This window comes from Balaenoptera borealis (assembly GCF_965194805.1).
Source record: "Balaenoptera borealis genome assembly, chromosome: 3".
In the NCBI taxonomy this organism is placed as follows: domain Eukaryota; kingdom Metazoa; phylum Chordata; class Mammalia; order Artiodactyla; family Balaenopteridae; genus Balaenoptera; species Balaenoptera borealis.
The window spans coordinates 35,777,800-35,803,109 of record NC_138866.1 but is presented as its reverse complement, the minus strand read 5'-3'; the positions used below and the strand labels follow the sequence as shown (position 1 = coordinate 35,803,109).

General features: G+C 34.1%; 1 protein-coding gene, 1 long non-coding RNA gene and 1 pseudogene across 9 annotated transcripts in view; 1 reads left to right on the top strand and 2 right to left on the bottom strand.

Annotated features, from left to right (window-relative positions):
* Positions 1-25,310, bottom strand: part of LOC309626235 — a 1,141,377-nt gene that overhangs the window by 81,288 nt on the left and 1,034,779 nt on the right. The window lies entirely within an intron of this gene.
* FUT8 (fucosyltransferase 8) overlaps positions 1-25,310 on the top strand; it is a 322,308-nt gene that overhangs the window by 123,199 nt on the left and 173,799 nt on the right. The window lies entirely within an intron of this gene.
* On the bottom strand, positions 937-14,705 carry LOC309626186 (eukaryotic translation initiation factor 1A, X-chromosomal pseudogene; annotated as a pseudogene). Its single transcript has one exon. The product of its transcript is annotated as a eukaryotic translation initiation factor 1A, X-chromosomal pseudogene (transcript).

Sequence of the window (25,310 nt, the reverse complement as noted above, 5' to 3'; positions counted from 1 at the left end):
ATTTGTGACATTTCGTGCTGGAGATTTCTCGCTGGACGGTGCTCCATGGTCGAGTAGACCAGTTGAAGTTGATAGCGATCAAATTGAGACATTAATTGAGAACAATCAACGTTATACCATGCAGGAGATAGCCAACATACGCAAAATATCCAAATCAAGCACTGAAAATCATTTGCACCAGCTTAGTTATGTGAATCACTTTGATGTTTGGGTTCCACATAAGTTAAGCAAAAAAAACCTTCTTGACTATTTCTGCATGTGATTCTCTACTGAAACGTAATGAAGATGTTCTGTTTTTAAAACAAATTGTGACAGCCGATGAAAGTGGGTACTGTGCAATACTGTGGAATGGAAGAGATAATGGGTCAAGCGAAATGAACCACCACCAACCACACCAAAGGCCGGTCTTCATCCAAAGAAGGTGATATTGTGTATATGGTGAGATTGGAAGGGAGTCCTCTATTATGAGCTTCTTGTGGAAAGCCAAACGATTAATTCCAACAAGTACTGCTCCCAATTAGACCAACTGAAAGCAGCACTCTACGAAAAGCGTCCAGAATTAGTCAACAGAAAACATATAATCTTCCATCAGGATAATGCAAGCCCGCATGTTTCTTTGATATCCAGGCAAAAACTGTTAGAGCTTGGCTGGGAAGCTGTGATTCATCCACCGTATTCACCAGATATTACACCTTCGGATTTCAATTTATTTTGGTCTTTACAAAGTTCTCTTAATAGAAAAAGTTTCAATTCCCTGGAAGACTGTAAAAGGCACCTGGAACAGTTCTTTGCTCAAAAAGATAAAAAGTTTTGGGAAGATGGAATTATGAAGTTGCCTGAAAAATGGCAGAAGGCAGTGGAACAAAAGGGTGAATATGTTGGTCAATGAAGTTCTTGGTGAAAATGAAAGCGTATCTTTTATTTTTACTTAAAAACCAAAGGCACTTTATGGCCAGCCCAGTAGCTACTTCTAGAAAGAATATACATAGAGCACTATGTTAGGGAGTCCAAACACTTGAATGTACCTATTTCTTTGCTTTTGTTCTTTTTATCTTAGGTGACTTTATTTTAAGATGAGACTTCAGTGTACAGTAATGGTTTTATGGGCAGATCTTAGAAAATTATTCAGTACTGAAAATTTTCTGGTTTGATAATTATCAGAGAAAGAATAATAAACCAGTATTAAAATTTAATACTAAATTTTAGTTGGTAAATTAAGGTCAAGACTCATAAATGAATCATGTTAAATGAGTTATGAATTAGATCAGTATTATTGGTGAACTTAGCTATGTGTTAAATCAGTATAATTTCTTTGACATAATCACAGAATAGGAATTGATGTATATGTGGTATATTGTATTGAAGGGTTGTAGATTGATGAACTGGGAAGTTTGTATTTTAGCGATGTTATAATTCCATGAATTTCAGTTAGGTTTATTTGAATATGAATCACTTTTATAAAAACCAGCAGCAAAATATTATTGCTTTTATATTCTGTAGCAGTTGAGTCAGCTTTTGTATGTAATCAGATGAATGTAAATGTAAACTTTAACTTATTTTCTTACACATTTCCCAAAATTTAGGAAATAATTAGCATACAGAGTGTTAATTACTTTTAAGAATTCCCAGTTTATCATTTTATTTGACGTTATGTAGCTCCTTATTAGATGCTTATTAACAACCCTGAAAATGTTGCACAAAGTAGAGAATAGTCTTTGCATGCATAGTCTTTACCTGCAAGAAAAAGAATAGAAGAAAATACAATAAAAACTGAATTGCAAAAACACTGAGTGAAGACAAGCTTCTGCTGAGAAAATGGATATGAATTTATGTGTGAATGTTAGGGATATATGGATATGTTGATTATGGCCACGTTTAGTATTTTTGTTGTAAAGCAAAGGATTTACAGAGTTAGATTAAATGCATTATGGGTATGGCTGAGATCAAAATAACTTTATTTTCTTCAAGGATTTTTTTGTTTTTGTTTTTTGGGGTTTTTTTTGTGGGGGGTATTGTGTTTGTTTTTTAAAAAGCCAGATACTTCAGTATAAAACTGGGTAATAATTTAAACTACATTTTTCTTAATAATTTAGAACAATTAGAATTCTGTAATTGTACATTTACAAGGTATTATTTGGACAAGTCATTCATAAAGTAATATGATTTATATATTTTTCTCCTTTTTTATTATGGTAAAATATACATAACAAAATTTACCATTTAACCATTTAAAGTATATAATTCAGTAGTGTTAAGTACATTCACATTGTTGTGTAAACATCACCACTATCCATCTCTAGAACTTTTTCATCATTCTGAATAAAACTCTGTACCTATTAAATACTAACTTCCCATTCTTCCTGACCCCCAGCCCCTGTAACATGGGGTTGCTATCCAAAATATATAAATAGCTCATACAGCTCAACACCAAAAATACAAACAACCCAATAAAAAATGGGCAGATGATCTGAATAGATATTTTTCCAAAGAAGACATATGGATGGCTAACAGACACATGAAAAGATGCCCAACATTGTTAATTATCAGAGAAATGCAAATCAAAACTTCAATGAAATATCACCTCAAACCTGTCAGAATGGCTATCATCAAAAAGAATACAAATAAATATTGGTGAGGATGTGGAGAAAAGAGAACCCTCATACATTGTTGGTGGGAATTATAAATTGGTGCAGCCACTGTGAAAAAGAGTATGGAGGTTTCTCAAAAAACTAAAAATAGAACTACCATATGACCCAGCAATTCTACTCCTAGGTACATATCCAAAAAAAACGAAAACACTAATTTGAAAAGATACATGCACTGCAATGTTCATAGCAGCATAATTTACAATTGCTAAGATATGGAAGCAGCCTTAGTGTTCATCAACAGAAGAATGGATAAAGAAGATACAGTATGCGTGTGCGCATGCACACAGACACACAGACACACACACAATGGAATGCTACTCAGCCATAAAAAAGAATGAAATTTTGTCATTTGCAACAACATGGATGGAGTTGGAGGATATTATGGTAAGTGAAATAAATCAGAGAAAGACAAATACTGAATGTTGTCACTTATATGTGGAATCTAAAAAATAAACGAGTGAATATAACAAAAAGAAACAGACTCCCAGATATAGAGAGCAAACTAGTGGTTACTAGTGGGAGAGGGACGGTGGAAGGGAGGGGCAATATAGGGTCTAGGGGATTAAGAGGTACAAACTACTATGTATAAAATAAGCTATATGGATGTATTGAACAGCACAGGGAATATAGCTGATATTTTATAATAACTATAAATGGAGTATAATCTTTAAAAATTGTGAATCACTGTGTTATACACCTGAAACTTATATAGTATTGTACATCAACTAAACCTCAGTAAAAAAAAAATCAAAATAATGAAAAGAAAAAAAAAAAAAAACTTCACATTCTCCCTGACCCTAGGCCCTTTAACCACTATTCTGTCTCTGAATTTGACTACTCTAGGTTCCTTATGTGAGTTGAATCATACAATATTTGTCCTTTTGTGATTGACTTCTTTCACTTAGCGTAGTGTCTTCAAGGTTCATCCATGTTGTACCATGTATCAGAATTTCATTCTTTTTAAGACTAATATTCTGTTTTATGCATGTACCACATTTTGTTTATCCATTTATCTGTCAATGGACATTTGGGTTGTTTCTACCTTTTGGCAGTTGTGAATAATGTTGCTATGAACATTGGTGTGCAAATGTCTGTTCAACTGTGGTCATGTATTTTTATATATATTTTAACATTTAAAGATATTTGAGGTAATGAAATTCTCTTTGAATGGACTACATGAATATCTGTATTTTCACTGATATCAGTGAATATTTATTGAATACTTGTGTATTCTAAGGGATATAAAGAGAGTATTTATTGAATACTTACTGTGTATTGGGGATATAAAGAGTAATAAAACCATGATACTATTTCTGAAGAACTTACAATCTGATGAGAATAATAGGGTGTGTTTATGAAAACACAACAACCTGGTAGCATATACTTTTTGAAGCTGAAGAGATGTTCACAATCTGATCCAAACCAGCATCCTCTCACACTAAGATTTTTGCATGTCATCCTAACCAGTTAAGAGGCAAAATACATGGCCATAATCGACAAGCATGTTCCATTCAAGCACGTGTATTTAATACATGAATTTAACATTCAAGCATAAATTTTGGAGTGATCATACTAAAATGGAAGTTGGATCATGACACTCTCCAAAACAGCCTTTTCCAATAACAACATCCTTCGAATGACTTATATCTTTTTGTCCAAACTCCTACCTTAACTCTGACTTAATCTCCTATCTTCACCTCTACCTTGAGTTGGATAAATTTTTGTTGTGGATATATTTCTTATGCATGTAAAAAGGCTTAAGTGTAAGTGAGTAAAATGCAGAAGGATGAACTCTATATGTGTCTCAAGGTTCTTTCGAGGCTTATGATTCTAATTTAATCCCTATAGTACCTGGATTTCCAGATGATAGAAAACAGAATTAGCATGTCTAGCGATTTCTCAACAGATCTATTTCATAATAATTTAAAAGACCAAAATCTGATTGGAATAAAAACATTTTGGTGTGTTTTGATGTTTCAGTGGTATTTTTCCCTCTCTCGGAGTATTTTTTCTGGAAAAGCAAAATTAATCTTTTGTGAATTCAGTCATAATTTTTCAGTTTAGTTGGATTTTTAAGGTTTTTCTGGGTGCACCAGCTGGACCTTTTGGATACTACTCTTTTTCCACTGAAATGTTAGAAAGACCAAAGGAAGACCTACAACCAGCTGTTAGATTCACGTTTCCTTTGGATGATGTTTTGAAGTTCAAAAAAGGAACTTTGAGAATTTTAAACACAGCTGAGCAGAGTTTCCAAGAGGTAACATTGTAACACTACTTTTTTTCCTCCATATTTATTTTCTTGACTCCCAGTAGAGATCCTGAATGCTGAGTGGTGAAGACGTTTATAGGCTCATTACTTTGTAGGGCAAAAAAAAATGAAAGAACTAATTTCAAAGTTAAAACTTAAAAAAAAGGAGATAATTGTAGAAGTGAGGAAGGATGAATGAACAAGGATGATCATCCATTCATTCAGCGCATATATGAAAGTCTACTATGTACCAGACACTCCACTAAACACTGGAAACAAAGCAATGAATAAAATAGGATCAGTACCTACACTCATGGAACTTAGATTGCCTGGAACAGTGAGTAGAACATAATAGGGTCTTAAAAATAATTTGAATAAATGAATTTCTGTATTGTGGAGAAGAATTTGGGGGTAAGGGGCATTTTAGTGAAGAAGTGTGGAGTGTCCTGTTCATTGTATTTGAGATATTTCATTTAAAAAATGGAAACAAGTAAAATATCTATTAATGGGAAAAATGATATAGTTATGGTAATACATAGAATGTAATACACTGGAGCCCTTAAAAATAATGACATATATAGATGTATGTTGGCTAACATAAAAGATATTCTTTACCTGATGTCAAATTAAGCAAAGTAGGCTGTAGAATAGGATGTATGAACGATTCCTTTAATCTAAGATTATTTACATTTGTGTAAAATATCTTGAGAGATGGTGGAGAAATGGTAATAAGGAATTATTCTTTCTAGGAGGTAAGTTTCCTGTGATCTTCCCTTTATCTTTTATGTATTTCTGTCTTTTGTTTTGTAGTGACTATTTAAAAATAAGCTAATTTTAAATGTTTGGGATAAATTGATTTTTTTTTTTAAATCAAGCTTTATTACTTATCTTTTGGCACTACAGTCAATAATTCACAGAATGCGTTGCTTCGAGCGACTCAAGATTACCAGGGAATCCTCCACAACAAACACAACCCCACATACAACATTTACTACAGAGGAATAGATCCAAGAGAATGAGTCTTTCCATAAAGCAAATCTCAACTCTTATCTGAACAGCCAGACTCTGTATTTTTGTAGTGGCTTTAGTCAGGCAAATCTATCATCATTCATTACTCAGAACATGTAAAAAAATTATAAGGCAGTTCTCAATTCTTCCCCAACATCGTTATTAAACCCCTGATTCATTGCTTATGGATGCTCAGCTCATGTACAGTGTTGCAAGCTCCATCTCAGCCCATCTTAATTCAAATTGAAAAACAAAGTTTGGTTCATGCATCCTGAGTCATCCAGGAACCTAATTCCAAAGTAAGAGGACAAACAGTGCTTCCTGGTTCAATATAACATGTGTTAACAGTCCTAATCCCAGACACTAAGCTACCTCCGATGCAATTTGGGACTGACTTAGCCCATGTCTACACCAGGCATTTCTTCTGAATTTATAATTACTTCACAAGCTGACTAAGGCAAAACAAACATAACCCAGTCCTGCATGTGAGGGTTTGGGCCTCATTTATTAACTGCTACTTTAAAGGTGACCTTGAGTCTTTGCTTCTCCTGGGAATTATTCTGAACGGGGGCAGCATGTGGGGAGGGGGATAAATTGATTTTTAAAAAAATTTTTTTAAACTTAATATCTGTATCAGTAAACATGTTACTGGTCGATGGTCCATTGTCCTGTAAATGTAAAAAATCTATCTAAGGAATTCTGCATTTTGTTTCTGGAAGAATATAATTAACCAGAAGGAAATGATTACATTTAACATTTACTGTTAACACTCAGAAGGTATAGTTTTAAAATGAACAATAATGTTTCTTTAATGTATGTAATGGTTGAAAAATATTTAGTAGTAATTTTAATTTTGTTTTGTAGATACTTTGAGGAATGTCTACATAATTAGATGGTGGAGAACTGAGAAAATTCTTAGGTTTTTTATGTATATGAAAACTTAGTCTGGATGTAGTTATTAATAGATATTATATTGAACTGCATTTTATATCTGACGATTTGTTTTTGCCCTCTCCTTTGCTTAGTATGACTTCTAAGTTTCTTAATTAGGGGAGAGAACATATGGATTTGGGGAGTCCTGATTACATCTGGTCAATATTCTTAGGTTTTCAAAGTATAATCGTGCAGATCATATTGTTACTTCATGACTGTTTTCTTAATTTCTTGCAATAACTTGTGTTTGTATCAGGAGAAATTAATGGACTCGTGAAAAATGTTCCATTCTACACATAGATTGTTTGTAACAAACTCATTTTATTAGAAATACTGTAGCAACTTTACTTTTTTTTAATCCTTTGGAGGATCATGTTGACTCTAGTTATTGGAGTTCCAAATGATATGTGATTGAATATGAAAACTTGTCTCAGGGTCTGTTTATCTTTTTTAAATGATATTGTTAAATAATTGTTTAAATGATCATGTTAACCTTTAAAGGTTAACATTTGGGTTAACATTATTTAGGTATAAATGAAAGTATTATTCCTTCAAAATAAAAGTTTTTGTCAGGCCACAAAGTCCCTTGGACTGTGATATGCTAAATTTGAAACAGTTTTTTTCCCTAGATATTTAGCTATGTGCCATAATTGTATAAAATCTTCACACACTGAGCATACAAAGCAAAGACATCAAACTATAAACTTTAGAAGGTGATTTTTTAGATCGTTTCTCTCTTTCTCTCTCTTTTTTTTTTTTTACTTTTTATTTCTGAAAAGTAAGATGCCTGTTCCAGTTTAGTGAATGTGGTAATATCAAATACAGGTAGAATGGTACATTTCATCTTGTCTTCATTTTGTAAGGTGAGCTAGTTTATAGAATGGAGAATAAATCATTTTGTTAGATGTTGACTCCCTTCTAGTATAAAAATATTAATCTTTTTAGCAGTAAGTCATTCTATTGTAAATACTTTAAAATGTTTAAAAGTAATTTATAAAAAAGGAATTATAGAAAAACTGAAACAATGCCTAAATTAATACCATATACATGAATGATAGATAGAATTTATAATTGGTATTTTGTTACAAAAGACATGTATTTGGATAAAAACATTGTGTACGTTAGTCTAAATGAAATGGATAGCTTCTCATAATACTTGTACTTTCCTTTATTGTACTCATTTATTTATTATTCAGCAATATTTATTAAGTGTCTGCTATATTATAGACACTGTTCTAGATTCTGAGTGATACCAGTCAACAAAATAGAAATTATTGATCTCATGGAGCTTATACACTTGTGGAGAGAAAGAAACTAAACAAATATGTATGTCAGATGGTGATAAATGTTCTAGAGAAAGGTTACTACATCAAGTAAGGTAATAGGGAATGTCAGAGTGGGGAGTGTACCATTTTTATATAGAATGGTCAGGGAAGGTTTCACTGAGAGGGTGACACTATGACACTAAGAGGGAAGAACTATGGTGGATATTTGGGCAAGTGTGTTTCAGACAACAAGTTCAAAAGCCCTGTGTTGGGTACAGGCTCAGCATATTTAGAAACCTAAGAAATTAATTGTAATTTTTTCTTTCCCAGTAGATTCTAAGGTCCACTAAAACAGTGGGGAAAGGCCGTCTCTGTCTTGCTCATCATTGTATCCTTGGTACTCAGTATAGTGCCAAACACATGGTAGGCAGTGGGCCAGTGAATAACTATGGTTGAATTCATGAATGATGAGGGGAAATTTTGGAGGAATCCTTATTTTTTTAAAATTAAGCTCATACTGCTAAGATACTTAGAGCTTCAAAGGTCTTCTTAGGTGGAAAACGAGAGCTCTTGAGGAAGAATGATTCTTCTAAAGGTCACTGTTCATTATGGTAGCATTCTTGTGATGGCAATGATTTTTCTCTCTTATTCTAGCTATTGATAGGGGATCCTTTGTTTAGATGAATGGTCTGGACATGGGAAGATACTTGCTGTGGAAGACCTCCTTGCAGTAGAATCTGGACTCAAATAACTGGGTTGAAATTCCTGTTTGACACTTGCTCGCTGTGTGACCCTCCCCCTTTATTTCCTTTTAATTGCCCTGGTTTTCTTATCTGTAAGACAGATGCTGTTATTTCAATTGCAGTATTCTCTTAAACATTTTCCCTTGCATATTGGGATTTTTCTCATTAATCTTCTAATATACCACTCATGTAGACTTTTTTTTTTTTTTTTTTTAAGGAAGTTACATTTAAGAAAATAGGACTTTGGAATCAGACATACTTGGGTTCTATAAAAGCTCACTTTTTAAAGTTATTTGTTAACATGTGTCAGAGTTTTATCTAACTAATGAGGGAACAATCAGGAAGACCAAAGAACTGCTACTAAGAGTATTTGAGCATCAGGAGTTCATGTATTCATTTAGGAAAGGGATGCCAAGATAAAATTGCAAAGCTACACAGAAGTCTCATTAACTTTCTGAAGGAAAAGGAAGCCATATCACCTTGGAAACTTGGAATGTGAAACAGTGAGTTCAATTTATATATCATCATGGTCTTTATCATCATCTCCAGTATCAGCAAACTGGATTGTGTCATCATCTCCAGCACCAAATATATCTTTTTCATTGATTTTAGCATGTTTTGGAAGCTTGCCATATGCCTTCAGACTTATAGCTTTATCTGCATTGTATTTTGAAATTACATCAGCTTTGTTATCCTGATAGTCAGGCAGACCAACCAATAAAATATCTGAGGTATTTATTTAAACCATTTTCCTCATTTTTCCTTTGATTTGGCATAGCCTCTTTACACATCAAAGCACATTGCTTCTACTCATTCATTTCCCAACATTCTGATTACCTGAGCATACTCTTATTCATATGCTTTACACACCAACCTTTTTTGGATTCATTTTCTTTCTTACCCTTGCACCTGTTTTTACCTTTACCTTTATTCTTGGGCATGGCAATGCTTCCCAGCATCCCAAATTCCTTTCCTGTGGTGGCAGTGGCGGCTGCTCCTTTGAGTGGCACACAGAACAAAGTAGCATGTGGTAATATGGAACCACGTGTGTGGGACAGTTTTGAGACTGAGCTTTTCTAAGACATACTTAGCAGCATCAAAATTCTTTTCTTGCCTCTTCCCTTTCTGTATATGTTAATATTCTTAAGGTTTTCTGGGGCAGGTATAAGTAATCTTCACTCTTATGCTTTCTTAGCCTTATTACTAAGGTGGACCTCTGTGCTTTTGTCTTTACTGAATGTCTCAAGTATTCAATGAGGACTTTTTATCTTGTTTGTGAGAACTTGGATGATTCCTGGCCCTGTGTAAGCTGGGAATTATTCACCTTTTATTACCTGGCAATTATTCTTTCCCAGAAGTTGTTTTTGCTCAACCTTAACTTGCATATGCAAATTGGTATTCAGGTAAAATTTAAGTGGAAATTACCCCCCGCCCCCCTTAAAAAAATTGGTCTTTGCATTGCTCTCTGACTTCAGGATTTCCCTCCCCCCGCCCCGCCCCCCGCCAAATAATTGCTACTTTGGCCTTTCTGTGCTCTGACCTCACCTGTCTTTTCTTTTTTTTCTTTTTATTTGGAATTTATGGCTGAGACTGGCATCATAAATATATGATGCATCAGTATATGATGGTATTGAAAGCTGTGAGAGTGAATTCAACTTAGAGATGAGTCTACGTAGAACACACTCCAGAGTTCAGAGATCAGAGAGTTGAGGGGAGATAAGCAAAGGTGGGGAATCAGGTGGAGGAACACTGGGAGAGAGTGGGCCATAGATGCCAATTAAAAGAAAAGAGGGGAGATATGAAGGAGGAAGATATAAATCAGTTCAAATATTTCAGGTAATTAAGATGAGGACTGCAAATTTTTTTTTTGAATTTTATTTTTTATACAGCAGGTTCTTATTAGTTATTTATTTTATACATATTAGTGTCTATATGTCAGTCCCAATCTCCCAATTCATCTCACAACCACCACCACCAACCCCTCCTGCTTTCCCCCATTGGGGTCCATATGTTTGTTCTCTACATCTGTGTCTCTATTTCTGCCTTGCAGACCGGTTTGTCTGTACCATTTTTCTAGATTCCACATATATGCGTTAATATACGATATTTGTTTTTCTCTTTCTGACTTACCTCACTCTGTATGACAGTCTCTAGATCCGTCCACGTCTCTACAAATGACCGAAATTCGTTCCTTTTTATGGCTGAGTAATATTCCATTGTATGTATGTACCACATCTTCTTCATCCATTCGTCTGTCGGTAGGCATTTAGGTTGATTCCACGACCTGGCTATAGTAAATAGTGCTGCAGTGAATATTGGGGTGTATGTGTCTTTTTGAATTACGGTTTTCTCAGGGTATATGCCCAGTAGTGGGATTGTGGGGTCATATGGTAATTCTATTTTTAGTTTTTTAAGGAACGTCTGTACTGTTCTTCATAGTGGCTGCATCAATTTACATTCCCACCAACAGTGTAAGAGGGTTCCCTTTTCTCCACACCCTTTCCAGCATTTATTGTTTGTAGATTTTCTGATGATGCCCATTCTAACTGGTGTGAGGTGATACCTCATTGTAGTTTTGGTTTGCATTTCTCTAATAATTAGTGATGTTGAGCAGTTTTTCATATGTCTCTTGGCCATCTGTATGTCTTATCTGGAGAAATGTCTATTTAGGTCTTCTGCCCATTTTTTGATTGGGTTGTTTGTCTTTTTAATATTGAGCTTTATAAGCTGTTTGTATATTTTGGAGAGTAGTCCTTAGTCCGTTGATTTGTTTGCAAATATTTTCTCCCATTCTGAGGGTTGTCTTTTCATCTTGTTTATAGTTTCCTTTGCTTTGCAAAAGCTTTGATGTTTCATTGGGTCCCATTTGTTTATTTTTGTTTTTATTTCCATTACTCTAGGAAGTGGGTCAAAAAGGATCTTGTTGTGATTTATGTCAAAGAGTGTTCTTCCTATGTTTTCCTCTAAGAGTTTTGTAGTGTCTGGACTTACATTTAGGTGTTTAATCCATTTTGATTTACTTTTGTGTATGGTGTTAGGAAGTGTTCTAATTTCATTCCTTTACATGTAGCTGTCCAGTTTCCCCAGGACCACTTATTGAAGAGACTGTCTTTTCTCCATTGTATATCCTTGCCTCCTTTGTCATAGATTAGTTGACCATATGTGCGTGGGTTTATCGCTGGGCTTTCTATCCTGTCCATTGATCTATATTTCTGTTTTTGTGCCAGTACCATATTGTCTTGATTACTGTAGCTTTGTAAGATAGTCTGAAGTCAGGGAGTCTGATTCCTCTAGCTCTGTTTTTTTTTTTTCCTCAAGATTGCTTTGGCTATTTGGGGTCATTTGTGTCTCCATACAAATTTTAAGATTTTTTTGTTCTCATTCTGTAAAAAATGCCACTGGTAATCTGATAGGGATTGCACTGAATCTGTAGATTGCTTTGGGTAGTATAGTCATTTTCACAATATTGATTCTTCCAATCCAAGAACATGGTATATCTCTCCATCTGTTTGTGTCATCTTTGATTTCTTTCGTCAGTGTCTTATAGTTTTCTGAGTACAGGTCTTTTGTCTCCCTAGGTAGGTTTATTCCTAGGTATTTTATTGTTTTTGTTGCAGTGGTGAATGGGATTGTTTCCTTAATTTCTCTTTCTGATCTTTTGTTCTTAGTGTATAGGAATGCAAGAGATTTCTGTGCATTAATTTTGTATCCTGTAACTTTACCAAATTCATTGATGAGCTCTAGTTGTTTTCTGGTGGCATCTTTAGGATTATCTATGTATAGTATCATGTCATCTGCAAACAGTGATAGTTTTCTCCTTCTTTTCCAATTTGTATTCTTTTTATTTCTTTTTCTTCTCTGATTGCTGTGGTTAGGACTTCCAAAACTATGTTAAATAATAGTGGTGAGAGTGGACATCCTTGTCTTGTTCCTGATCTTAGAGGAAATGCTTTCAGTGTTTCACCATTGAGAATGGTGTTTGCTGTGGGTTTGTCCTATATGGCCTTTATGAGGTTGAGGTAGGTTCCCTCTATGCCCGCTTTCTGGAGATTTTTATCATAAACGGGTGTTGATTTTGTGAAAAGCTTTTTCTGCATCTATTGAGATGATCATATGGTTTTTATTCTTCATTTTGTTAATATGGTGTATCACATTGATTGTTTTGTGTAGATTGGGGAATCCTTTCATCCCTGGGATAAATCCCATTTGATCATGGTGTATGATCCTTTTAAAGTGTTATTGGATTGTATTTGCTAGTATTTTGTTGAGGCTTTTTGCATCTATATTCATCAGTGATATTAGTCTATAATTTTCTTTTTTGTAGTATCTTTGTCTGGTTTTGGTATCAGGGTGATGGTGGCCTCATAGAATGAGTTTGGGAGTGTTCCTTCCCTGCAATTTTTGGAAGAGTTTGAGAAGGATGGGTGTTAGCTCTTCTCTAAATGTTAGATAGAATTCACTTCTGAAGCCATCTGGTTCTGGACTTTTGTTTGTTGGAAGATTTTTAATCACAGTTTCAATTTCGTTACTTGTGATTGATCTGTTCATGTTTTCTATTTCTTCCTGGTTCAGTCTTAGAAGGTTATACCTCTAAGAATTTGTCCATTTCTTCCAGGTTGTCCATTTTATTGGCATAGAGTTGCTTGTAGTAGTCTCTTAGGATGCTTTGTATTTCTGTGGTGTCCATTGTAACGTCTCCTTTTTCATTTCTAATTTTATTGATTTGAGTCCTGTCCCTCTTTTTCCTGATGAGTCTGGCTAAAGGTTTATCAATTTTATTTATCTTCTTAAAGAACCAGCTTTTAGTTTTATTGATATTTGCTATTGTTTTCTTTCTTTCTGTTTCATTTATTTCTGCTCTGATCTTTATGATTTCTTTGCTTCTACTAACTTTGGGTTTTCTTTGTTCTTCTTTCTGTAGTTCCTTTAGGTGTAAGGTTAGATTTTTTTTGAGATTTTTCTTATTTCTTGAGGTAGGCTTGTATTGCTATAAACTTCCCTCTTAGAACTGCTTTTGCTGCATTGCATAGGTTTTGGATCGTCATGTTTTCGTTGTCATTTGTCTCTACGTATTTTTTGATTTCCTCTTTGATTTCTTGGTTATTTAATAGCGCACTGTTTGGCCTCCATGTGTTTGTGTTTTTTACAGTTTTTTCCCTGTAATTTATTCCTATTCTCATAGTTTTGTGGTTGGAAAAGATGCTTGATATGATTTCAATTTTCTTAAATTTACCGAGGCTTGATTTGTGACCCAAGATGTGATCTGTCCTGGAGAATGTTCCATGAGCACTTGAGAAGAAAGTGCAATCTGTTGTTTTTGGATGGAATGTCCTGTAAATATCAATGAAATATATCTGGTCTATTGTGTCATTTAAAGCTTGTGTTTCCTTATTAATTTTCTGTCTGGATGATCTGTTCATTGGTGTAAGGTGTTAAAGTCCCTCACTATTATTGTGTTACTGTCGATTTCCTTTTTTACGGCTGTTACCATTTGCCTTATGTATTGAGGTGCTCCTGTGTTGGGTGCATATATATTTATAATTGTTATATATTCCTCTTGGATTGATCCCTTGATCATTAGGTAGTGTGCTTCCTTGTCTCTTGTAACATTATTTTAAAGTCTATTTTATCTGATACGAGTTTTGCTACTCCAGCTTTGTTTTGATTTCCATTTGCATGGAATATCTTTTTCCATCCCCTCACTTTCAGTCTGTACATGTCCCTACGTCTGAAGTGGGTCTCTTGTAGCCAGCATATATATGAGTCTTGTTTTTGTATCCATTCAGCAAGCCTGTGTCTTTTGATTGGAGTGTTTAATCCATTCACGTTGAAGGTAATTATCGATATGTATGTTCCTATGACCATTTTCTTAATTGTGTTGGGTTTGTTTTTGTAGGTCCTTTCCTTCTCTTGTGTTTCCTGTTTAGAGAATTTCCTTTAGCATTTGTTGTAGAGCTGGTTTGGTGGTGCTGAATTCTCTTAGCTTTTTCTTGTCTGTAAAGCTTTTGATTTCTCCATTGAATCTGAATGAGATCCTTGCCGGGTAGAGTAATCTTGGTTGTAGGTTCTTCCCTTTCATCAATTTAAATATATTGAGCTACTCCCTTCTGGCTTGTAGCATTTCTGCTGAGAAATCAGCTGTTAACCTTATGGGAGTTCCCTTATATGTTATTTGTCGTGTTTCCCTTGTTGCTTTTAATAATTTTTCTTTGTTTTTAATTTTTGTCCGTTTGATTACTATGTGTCTCGGCATGTTTTTCCTTGGGGTTATCCTGCCTGGGACTCTCTGCGCTTCCTGGACTTGGGTGGCTATTTCCTTTCCATGTTAGGGAAGTTTTCAACCATAATCTCTTCAAATATTTTCTTGGGTCCTTACCCTCTCTCTTTTCGTTTTGGGACCCCTATAATGCAAATTTTGGTGTATTTAACGTTGTCCCAGAGGTCTCTCAGGCTGTCTTCATTTCATTCTTTTTTCTTTATTCTGTTCTGCAGCAGTGAATTCCACCATTCTGTCTTCCAGGTCACTCATCTGTTCTTCTGCCTCAGTTATTCTGCTATTGATTCATTCTAGTGTAGTTTTCATTTCAGTTGTTGTATTGTTCATCTGTTTGTTTGTTCTTTAATTCTTCTAGGTCTTTGTTAAACATTTCTTGCATCCTCTCGATCTTTGCCTCCATTCTTTTTCTGAGGTCCTGGATCATCTTCACTATCATTATTCTGAATTCTTTTTCTGGAAGTTGCCTATCTCCACTTCATTTAGTTGTTTTTCTGGGGTCTTATCTCGTTCGTTCATAGTCCTCTGCCTTTTCATTTTGTCTGTCTTCCTGTGAATGTGGTTTATGTTCCGCAGGCTGCAGGATTGTAGTTCTTCTTGCTTCTGCTGTCTGTCTTCTGGTGGATGAGTCTATCTAAGAGGCTTAGCCTCACCTGTCTTTTCAACTCAGCAATGTACTGACTTCTATTTGGGTTTCTGCTCCAGCATCCTGCAGTCCCAAAAGTGCTTTCAGAAAGACATGCTAGGTAATTATAGGGCTCACCTTTTTTGTTTCCCTTTTTTTTGGAATCACTTTTGAGCTACCTGTTGTCCAATGTCATATATGTAGTTTGTCCAGTTTTCTAGTTGCTTGCATATTGAAATTAATTCTGGATTATATTACTCCCTGATGGGTGAAAGTAGAGATCTCTTAACACTTTTAAATTGAAGAATGATATTCTTAGCAAGTGATACATCCTGCCCATCCTGTAAATAAAACCTGCTTTAGCTGCTTTTCATCTAATACTAGTTACTAGTTAACTGATGCATTAAATTAAAGTTGGTGTAACCTTAATGATTTATAATAAGCTGATTCTCTTGGGTACTTTTATGCCTCACTGAAGAGCACTGGTTGTTTTATGGTACTTTTTTTCTGTTAAACATGATTCAATAAAGCTAAAAAAACAAAAACAGAAACGTTAACATAACTCTTACTTAGTATAGAAACTTTTTACTAATAAAAAAAATCTGTTTTATATTCCATCTATTGATATACAGTGAAATAGTATAAATTTAGTACTGCTCATTATTTCGTTAAAATTCTTCCAATTAGTTTAAAAGCATTGGTAATTGGAAGTAGAATGTAGACATAAACTGGTGTGAAGTTGAGAATGTCTCATTAAGTTTGGAATTAAAAAAAAGGATTTATTTGGTGAAGAACAATACAGTGAGCCTAAAGTGTTTTTGTTTTTGTTTTTTTTGAAGGATCTGAGGTGCTCATGAAAGAGTTAAAGACTCTCATGCTTATGGTTGATTCGGTTTGCAACATGAGGTTCATTCTTCATCATTAGTGTTTCAGTTACTATACTAGGTACAAGGTGCCCTATCTGGTAGTCATTTTTTTCCTATGCTGTTCTTAGTCGAGAGACTTGAAATTCTTAGGGGAATGTTTGAAAATGAGTCAGTAGTAGCATTGTGATTTGAATGTTGTGTGCTCAGGCTTAAAGAAGGCATTTTTGTCTCTAGCATCAGAATTGCATGTAAGTAAATCTTAAGAAAAAATTCTGAAGGAATTTATAGCCATGATTTACATATCTCTCAAGGGATAAGGGTCAGGGTTATAATTATAGATGAGAGAACTATAAATGCACTAACTCTAACAGACGGCACCAAAATGTCTGAATTTTTGTTACTTTTATTATTTCTTAAAAACTGTTTAATGATACCTGTAAAAATTACTGCTTCTAGATACAGCTATTAGGTTTGGTATAGCAAAAGATTGTTTACTCTTTAATTTTTTTGATAGCAGATACAAAATGCAGATACCTAATTTTTCAAAATCTTTTAGATACTAATGACTATTCACTTGTGAGAAAATTTAAACTGATAGATGACAGTCACTACATCCATTTGCCAAACCTGCTTTTTGTTTTGGTCTGTTATTGCTGAAAGAGATGGGTCTACCCATAGTGTTACCTAGGTGACATGGATGCACTGCATTTCATCCTTCTAAATTGTTTACCATTGAAATTCATGGGTTAGGTTTGTTATTTTGGTTGCGTGTTCCCTTGTTACTTTGCTACTAAAGAGTAATAATCCCTCAATAATAATGGTTTTGGTCAGCCAAGCCATATTGCTTTGATTCATTTGAAGTTGAGAACAGGACTCCATAATGAAATAGATCTGGCTATGAATCTTGGCTCCTTCTGGCTTTGTGACCTTAGGTGAATTACTTAAGCTCTGCTGGTATATTTGATATTAGTATAGTTTACTAATTAAATGAGTGAACACTGGAGCCAGTTTGTGAGGATTTGAATCCTGGTTGTGCTAGTTATAAGCTGTGTGACTTTGGGCAGGTTACTAACTTTTCTGCTTCCTCTTTCTCATCTGCAAATTAGAGATAATTATAGTACCTATCTATAAAACACTTGGGAATGTTTTATACCTACCTGGCATGTAGTGAGCACTCATACATGTTTGCTAGTATTATCTTCTATAAAACGAGGACAGAAATAACATAAGAAAGATGTTATGAGGCCTGAATGAATAAATAAATAAAACACTTTGCACAGAGACTTAATAAATGTTCAGTAAATGATGGTCCTATAAGGGGATTAATATTATGATGATGCAGCAGATGTGCCTGTGAAGTAAGCGTAGATCCAGGATTTGTAACTGAAGAGACCATACTGGAGCTCCGTTGCTAATTGGTCAGGACAACACAGTGTGTTCCAACATTCTGTTAGTTCACTTATACAGAACAAATCAACTTTTCTATCCTAGCTGGTGCACAAGATGTGGTAGATGAAAAATTCTATCCAATAAGATTTCAGAATTGCAATCTTGGTTTACCTATTGTAATACAGTTTGGGATTGGCCACACTCCACAGCTGGCCAAGGAAGTAAAAGCATTTATTGGGAAAATCTTTTACATCAGCCGTATTAAAGATACGATATAAAACTTTTCTCAATATGAAGGGTTATTTAGAAGTTTTGAAAAATGGATAGCGAGTCATGATGCAGGCTCCTATGATTCTACCCAACTCTAAAATCTGCTTTCCCATTCTGTAGTAATAGAACCCTGATATTTTTTTAGCTTAGGCACATTGATGCCTGGAAGAAAAGACTATATTTCCCAGCTATGTGACTAAGTTCTGGCAAAAGAAATAAAAGTAGAAGCATTACGTGTGTGCTTGCACTGATTCAGCTGTAAGAGACCCCATTTTGCTGTTCAGTTTCTCTTCTTCTTTTTGACCTGTATTGAAGACATGGTAACTGGAACTTCGGCGAACATTTTGGGCCATGAGGTGATCTTGATGATGGAAGCCAGGTACCTAGAACGGTGGAAAAGTTAGAAGCTTTGGTCCCTGAGGATACTTGCAACCACCGTCTCCTACATCACCTATCTCTAGACAACTTTTACAAAAGGAAAAAATAAACCTCAATCTTGTTTAAGCCAAGTTACTGCTGTGTTTGGGTATTCTGTAATGTGTAGAATATATTCCTGAGGGGAAGGAGTATAAATAATAAAGCACCACTGAGATTTAATGGCTGGTGTACAGAGTGGGGTGTGGGGGGGAACTTAAGATAAATGAGAATTGAAGGGGAGTAGCATAAATGACTCAGGGATTGAGAAGATTGTGGATCTACTTTGATTATACTGGTGAAATTTCATTAAATTAATGGGAAATATGAAACTATTTTATGGGAAAAATATTTAATACAGTAACGTTTGTACAATTAGTTATTAAATTACATTTTGTTGGATATTGGGGGTGGTTAGAGGAGCTGGCAAAATTGATGGTGGAGCATAAATCATTTTTGTCATTAGAATATTAACAATTTTTCATAGATTGCTATTGTTAGGTTGTTATGCCATTGTTAAATGAAGTACTCATAACTTTGTAGTTTTTTTCTGGTAAATATATTCTTATTAATGATACTTCAGGTGTCTCCTCTAAAAATTTTGGATTGGCAAATATGGAAAAGAATTTAGAAAACATTGGATTAGCTATTTTCTGTAGAAGAGGTTGAGAAAAGATTATTTTGAAGCCTATACAGCAAATGGTTGAGATTATTTCACTCTTTTACATAAAGCTTATTCTAAAAAATTGATTATGTATTGATACCTGGGCCCTCACTTTTAAATGGTTTGTGTGACACCAGAATAATTGACTTGACATATTTAATTCAGTAGCTTTGGATAGACAAAGGTTTAGATGCCTGAGCTGAGAATGTTACAGTCTCTTTAATCATGTTGCCTAATTTATGATTTGGTTTTATTTGGGTAGTGTGGAATTATAGGCCTAGAAAGACTTCAGGAGGTCATATATTTCATTGTAGTTTATCAAATGTGGTTCCTATATAGTTTTTAATCTTTGTTTTTCCTTGTGGATCTATTCATTCCTTTCCATATATCTCTTATTTAAATTTTGTTTATTTAAAGGCTAGTAACAACTAAGTACTGTACATACTTTACTCATCATTTTTTATCACCTTATTTCCTTTTCTTCTTTATTTTATAGATTTTCCTGGACAGTACATATAACTTGAGTGGTGTGGAAATACCACATACTCTTAAATCTCTAGCTATCCATTCTATGTGATAGAATATCTTCTTCAAGAATAAATTCCTTTTGGTGATGGCAGTATAATATTCCATTATAATATTATTCATTTTTCAGTCTTTAATATAAATCTTTGCTAATTTGGTGTATCTAATGTGTCTAATTTGATGTGTTTTAATGTATCTTTACTTAGTAATGAACTTGAACATCCATCTGTTTATCTATATTTTAATCATTTGTATCAACCGCATAATAAAGTCTTAGGCACGAGGGCTTAACTTACTTGGTTTTGAATCCTGTGTCTTCTAGTTACTAATTATGTGACCTTGAATATGTTTTTGTGATTGATTGGCAGCATAGTGTCATGAAAGGGCATTTCATTTATAGACAAAAGACCTCTACTCTGACCTTAGCTTATACTAGCTTTGTAAATGCTTTGAGCAAATTACTTAATTAGTGTGAGCTACAGTTCCTCATCTGTAAAGGGGTGGCAAATCATAATTATAGTTTTTTTGAGGAATAAATTGAAATCATAAATTATATGGCACTACCCAGATATAAAATAATAGAATACTTTGTCTTCACTTTTTTAAAAATACAGGAATATTTTATTGTTATGAGATATTTTTTTTCCCTTGGACTTTTTATCTCATAACTGGAAGTTTGTATTTTTAACCACTTTCACTCAGTTTACTTATCTCCCACACTCCCAGCCTGTAGCAACCACTAATCTGTTCTCTGTATCTATGAGTTTGGGTTTTTTTTAGATTCCACATATAAGTGAGATAATACAGTATTTGTCTTTTTCTTTCTGTTTTATTTTACTCACCATAATGCTGTCAACGTTCATCCATATTGTTGCAAGTGGAAGGATTTTCTTCTTTTTTTATGTTGCATACTATTCCATTATATATATTATATCCCATTTTCTTTATACATTCTCCCTTGATAGACACTTAAATTGTTTCCATATCTTGGCTGTTGTTCTAGTGAACAATATAATGTTCTAGTGAACATGGAGCTGCAGATATCTTTTTGAAATACTGATTTTGTTCCTTTGGATAAATACTCAGAAGTGGCATTGCTGATCATATGGTAGTTCTGTTTTTAATTTTTTGAGGAACTTCCATACTATTTTCCATAGTGGCTGCACCAATTTGCACTCCTGCTAACAATACACAAGGGTTACCTTTTCTCCACATCCTCACGAGCACTTGTTATTTCTTGTCTTTTTGATCAAAATATGTGTGAGGTGATATCTCATTGTGGTTTTGATTTGCATTTTGCTGATGATTTGTGGTGTTGAGCACCTCTTCATGTACCTGTTGGCCATTTGTATGTTGTCTTTGGAGAGATGTCTATTTAGATCCTCTGTCCATTTTTAAATGGATTGTTTATTTTTTCTGTTGAGTTGTATGAGTTCTCAATATATTTTGGATACTAATCCCTTATCAGATATATGCCTTCCAAATATTTTATAGGTTGCCTTTTCATTTTGTTGATGGTTTCCTTTTCTATGCAGAAGCTTTTTAGTTTGATGTAGTCCCACTTGTTTATTTTTGCTTCTGTTGCCTTTTTTGCTTTTGATGTCAAATTAAAAAAATCACTGCCAAGACTGATGTCAAGGAGGCGTTATAATTTTATGGTGCAAAGTCAATGGAATTAAGGAAAGGCTAACCATAACTCCTTTATTTACTGATAATTAATCATAGCTTTTATTTATCAAGCCCATACTACATGCTAGTCACCATGACTAGCACTTTCCATATATATCTCAGTTCAAGACTACTTTAAATATTCATTTAAACTAGCAGACGTAAATAAATTAAAGAGACAGAGTTAATAGCCTAACTCAACCAAAATATAATAATAATAGCTATAATAATTGTAGTTATTGTGTTTTAACTCTAATTGGTCCATAATGAATGTTATTACCTAATTTACAGAGAGGTTAAATAATTTGGCCACAGTCACACAGCTAGAAAGTGGAGGAAATGGGCAAACACTGTTCTAGTTGACTCTAAAACTCACTCTCTATTAAGCCTCCAATGATTACATTGCTAAATGTTATTGAGTGTATCTCTGTGTAGATGTTTTACTAGTTTCTTTAAGTATTGCATTAAAAATACATAACTTGTTACAATCTACTGGTGTATTGATGTTTTACCAATTTGAGTGAAGTGTAGAAAGTTTACCTCTAAAGTTCCATTACCCTCTGTCACTTATATGATGGTCTTAAATATTTCCTCCACATATATTTAGAACTACAACAGTGGTATACTTGTTGCTTCACCTGTCAAACATAATGTAGAAAACTCAAGAACAGAAGGTTAACTATATTATATTTACCCATGTTTTTGCTATTTCTTATTCTCTTTCTTCCTTCTTGGATTTATGAAGCAAAAAGAAAACTCAGAGAACTTACTGCCGTGTTGTTGTTCCATTAGTCCCTAGATCCCTAGCAGGTCTGCCTTTGCTTTCCACCTTACACAGTCATCTTGTTTCACCTCTCTGTTTACTTCATTGTTCAGTGGCCGACTCTTAAGGAGAAATATCCCAAATCTGTCTACCTCAGGCGAATTGTTTGACGAATGACAACTTACTTCTTTAGAATTTTGCAGTCAACAATATTTACTATAAATGGGGAACAAAAAACTACATATTTATTGTAAAAGCTTTTGAGAATACTGAGAATTATTGGTGGTCAAGAGTAAAGAAATGTGTAAGTAACCCAGTGAGGAAACAGGTTGCTTTTATAAAACAAACATTAATAAACCATTAAGTGTTAAAAAAAAAAAAGTGGCCAGGGTTTTTTAGCTGTTCATAGTGGGAGGGATGGGGAGAAGTACATCTTTTCCATCTTGGTCTGGAACTGAAAGTTGCTTCACTATACTTTAAATGTAAAAAAAATTAGGTCAGCTGGAGTTGTTTTATCTAGTTTTCCTAATAGTGTGCTATTTGGGAGGAAAAGCTTGAGGCCCTTAAATCTCTGGATTGAGTTAGACTCGACATATCCTAGTGATATAGTTGCTTATCCTTGGGTTAAAAAGTACGTGTGAAGGAGATTTTCTAGCTTCCCTTGCAATTCTTGAAGTGAGCAGGTTCTTAATAACAATAATAAAAAAAATAGGTATCATTGATTTTGGTTCTGCCACTTACTGACTTTATGACTTTATTTAATCTCAATGTGCCTTAATTTCCTCCACTGTAAAATGGGGATAATAGTACTTATAAGATTGTTGAGAAGATTAAATAGTATTATAATTGTGAAGTAAAGAGAAAAGTACCTTGCATTCAGGAAGCACTATATAAATGTAGCTGTTATCATCATTATACTTAGAATGATAGGCCCATATGATAGGAATTATTACAGTCATTTCAAGGATAGAAAATTCAGGCTCAGAGAAAGTAAGATGCCTTGCCGATTCTTTTCTGGCCCAATTCTATTTAGGTGTTGTTAGGATATACACCCAGAGCTGTCTGACCTTGCAGCATATACTTTTCCAAGGTATGATGCTGTGCATCAACATCATCAAATCCCTCTGCATCCTGCATTTTCACCTAACATTGTATTGTGTGTATTTGTCTTCATACTTTACATTTTAAACCGAGCTATAACATCTCACCAATGATTGCACTATAATTTATCTAAACTTCTCTTATTTTAGGATATATAAATTGTCTCTATGCCGCCCATCTGGTTCATGTATTAATGAATCGAATGCTAGCCAATAATATCAGTATATTATTCTTTATACATGCAGTAGTAAAGATTACCCTTTAAAGGGCATCATGCCTCTTATATGAGGATTGAAATGTGTTTTTAAAAAATGTATATCCCACTAAAATTTTCAGTAGCATAATATTTTTATTACACTTTTGAATCTCTGTTGTTCTGTAGAAACTCTTTTAAATCTCTTTGAATCTGAATTTTCAAATCTCTGTTGTTATTTAGAAAGAGTTCTCTAGAAAGATTGTGCCTCTTTATTCATTATTTGTTGTATGAGACTTGGAATTTTTGCTATACATCTGTCGGCCCTTATTAACTGTTAAATGTAGTATTGGAGGACTCTGCAGGTTATCAAGAGTTGGCTTGAATGTCTTTGATTTGAAATTATATTTGGATATATTTCTTTCTGAGCATCTACTTTTGACATTTTCTGCATGTAAATATAAATGAATAAACATGAAAATGACTTTGAATCTTAGTTCTAATTCTTCAAAAACTTTATTTTTATTTTGCCTAGGATTTTGACTATAGATATTAAATAAATATATGCACATTGTGTAATATTCATGCATTCACTTTTTTGTTCTACAAATATTAATACAAGGCTTGTTCTGTTTTAGGCACTGTGCTCTAAATCCCTGCTCTGTTGGTACATATCTTTTATTATAGGAAATAAATAAACCAATAAGTATTGTGATAGAGAATAATGGGGAGTGGTGAGTGCTTTTTTTTTTTTTAAAGACAAGATATTGTAGCATTCTTGTAGGGTTTTATAGTCATTCATTCTTGCTTTCAGGGTACCGATTTTGTTTTGGCGCCTACCCTTAGGGATAAATCCTGATTAGTCTAAGCCATAATGGTAATCCCATTTCACTTACCAGTGATTGATTTTGCAAAGGATGAGGTGACTCACTCTTGTTAATAGGATATGCAAATTTGAGGGAGACTTCTTTCAGTAGTTTCCTTTAAAATGAGACTGACTAGAAGAGATTACCAATTGTTCTTTTACACATAATTACTTGTGGCTGGAATTGAGGCAGCTAACTTGTTACCATGAAGAGAGCTAGGACGAGGACAGAGGCTGTCATGCCAAGCAGGTAGAATAGAAAGATGAAAAGAGTTTTTTGACTATTTCATGGAGCAATTGAATTAACTAACTTTTTGTCAATTGAGAAATCGATTTCCTTATTTTTAAAGCCATTTTGAGTTGGATTTTCTCTTATGTGTGTCCTAGCGTGTCATAATTGATACATGTTGTCATGGACTGTCCCTGAAAAGAGGTGACATTTAAGTAGAGGTTTGAATTATAAGAATAAGCCAAAGGGATTTCAGCTCAGGTAGAAGGAACAGCAAGAATGAAGGCCCCATGATAGGTTAAGAACTTGACGTATTCTAAAAACTGGCAGAAGGCTGGTATACCTAGTTTCTGATGGCAAGGGAAAGATAATAGTAACAATGTTTATAAATTGTGTTACAGTTTCTAAACCGCTTTTACTTATATTATTTAATGTGATCTTCACAATTAAGTGAAGTGACCATTTTGTAGTTTGGTAAACTGCCCATATATTTATAGCCAGTGATTGATTTGGTTGCTCTTTCTACTATATCATGTTGCCAATCGAGTGTATATTATGTATATACTTGATAACCAGATGAAATTGTAAGATATACATTTTATTTGAATTTGTTAGTGTT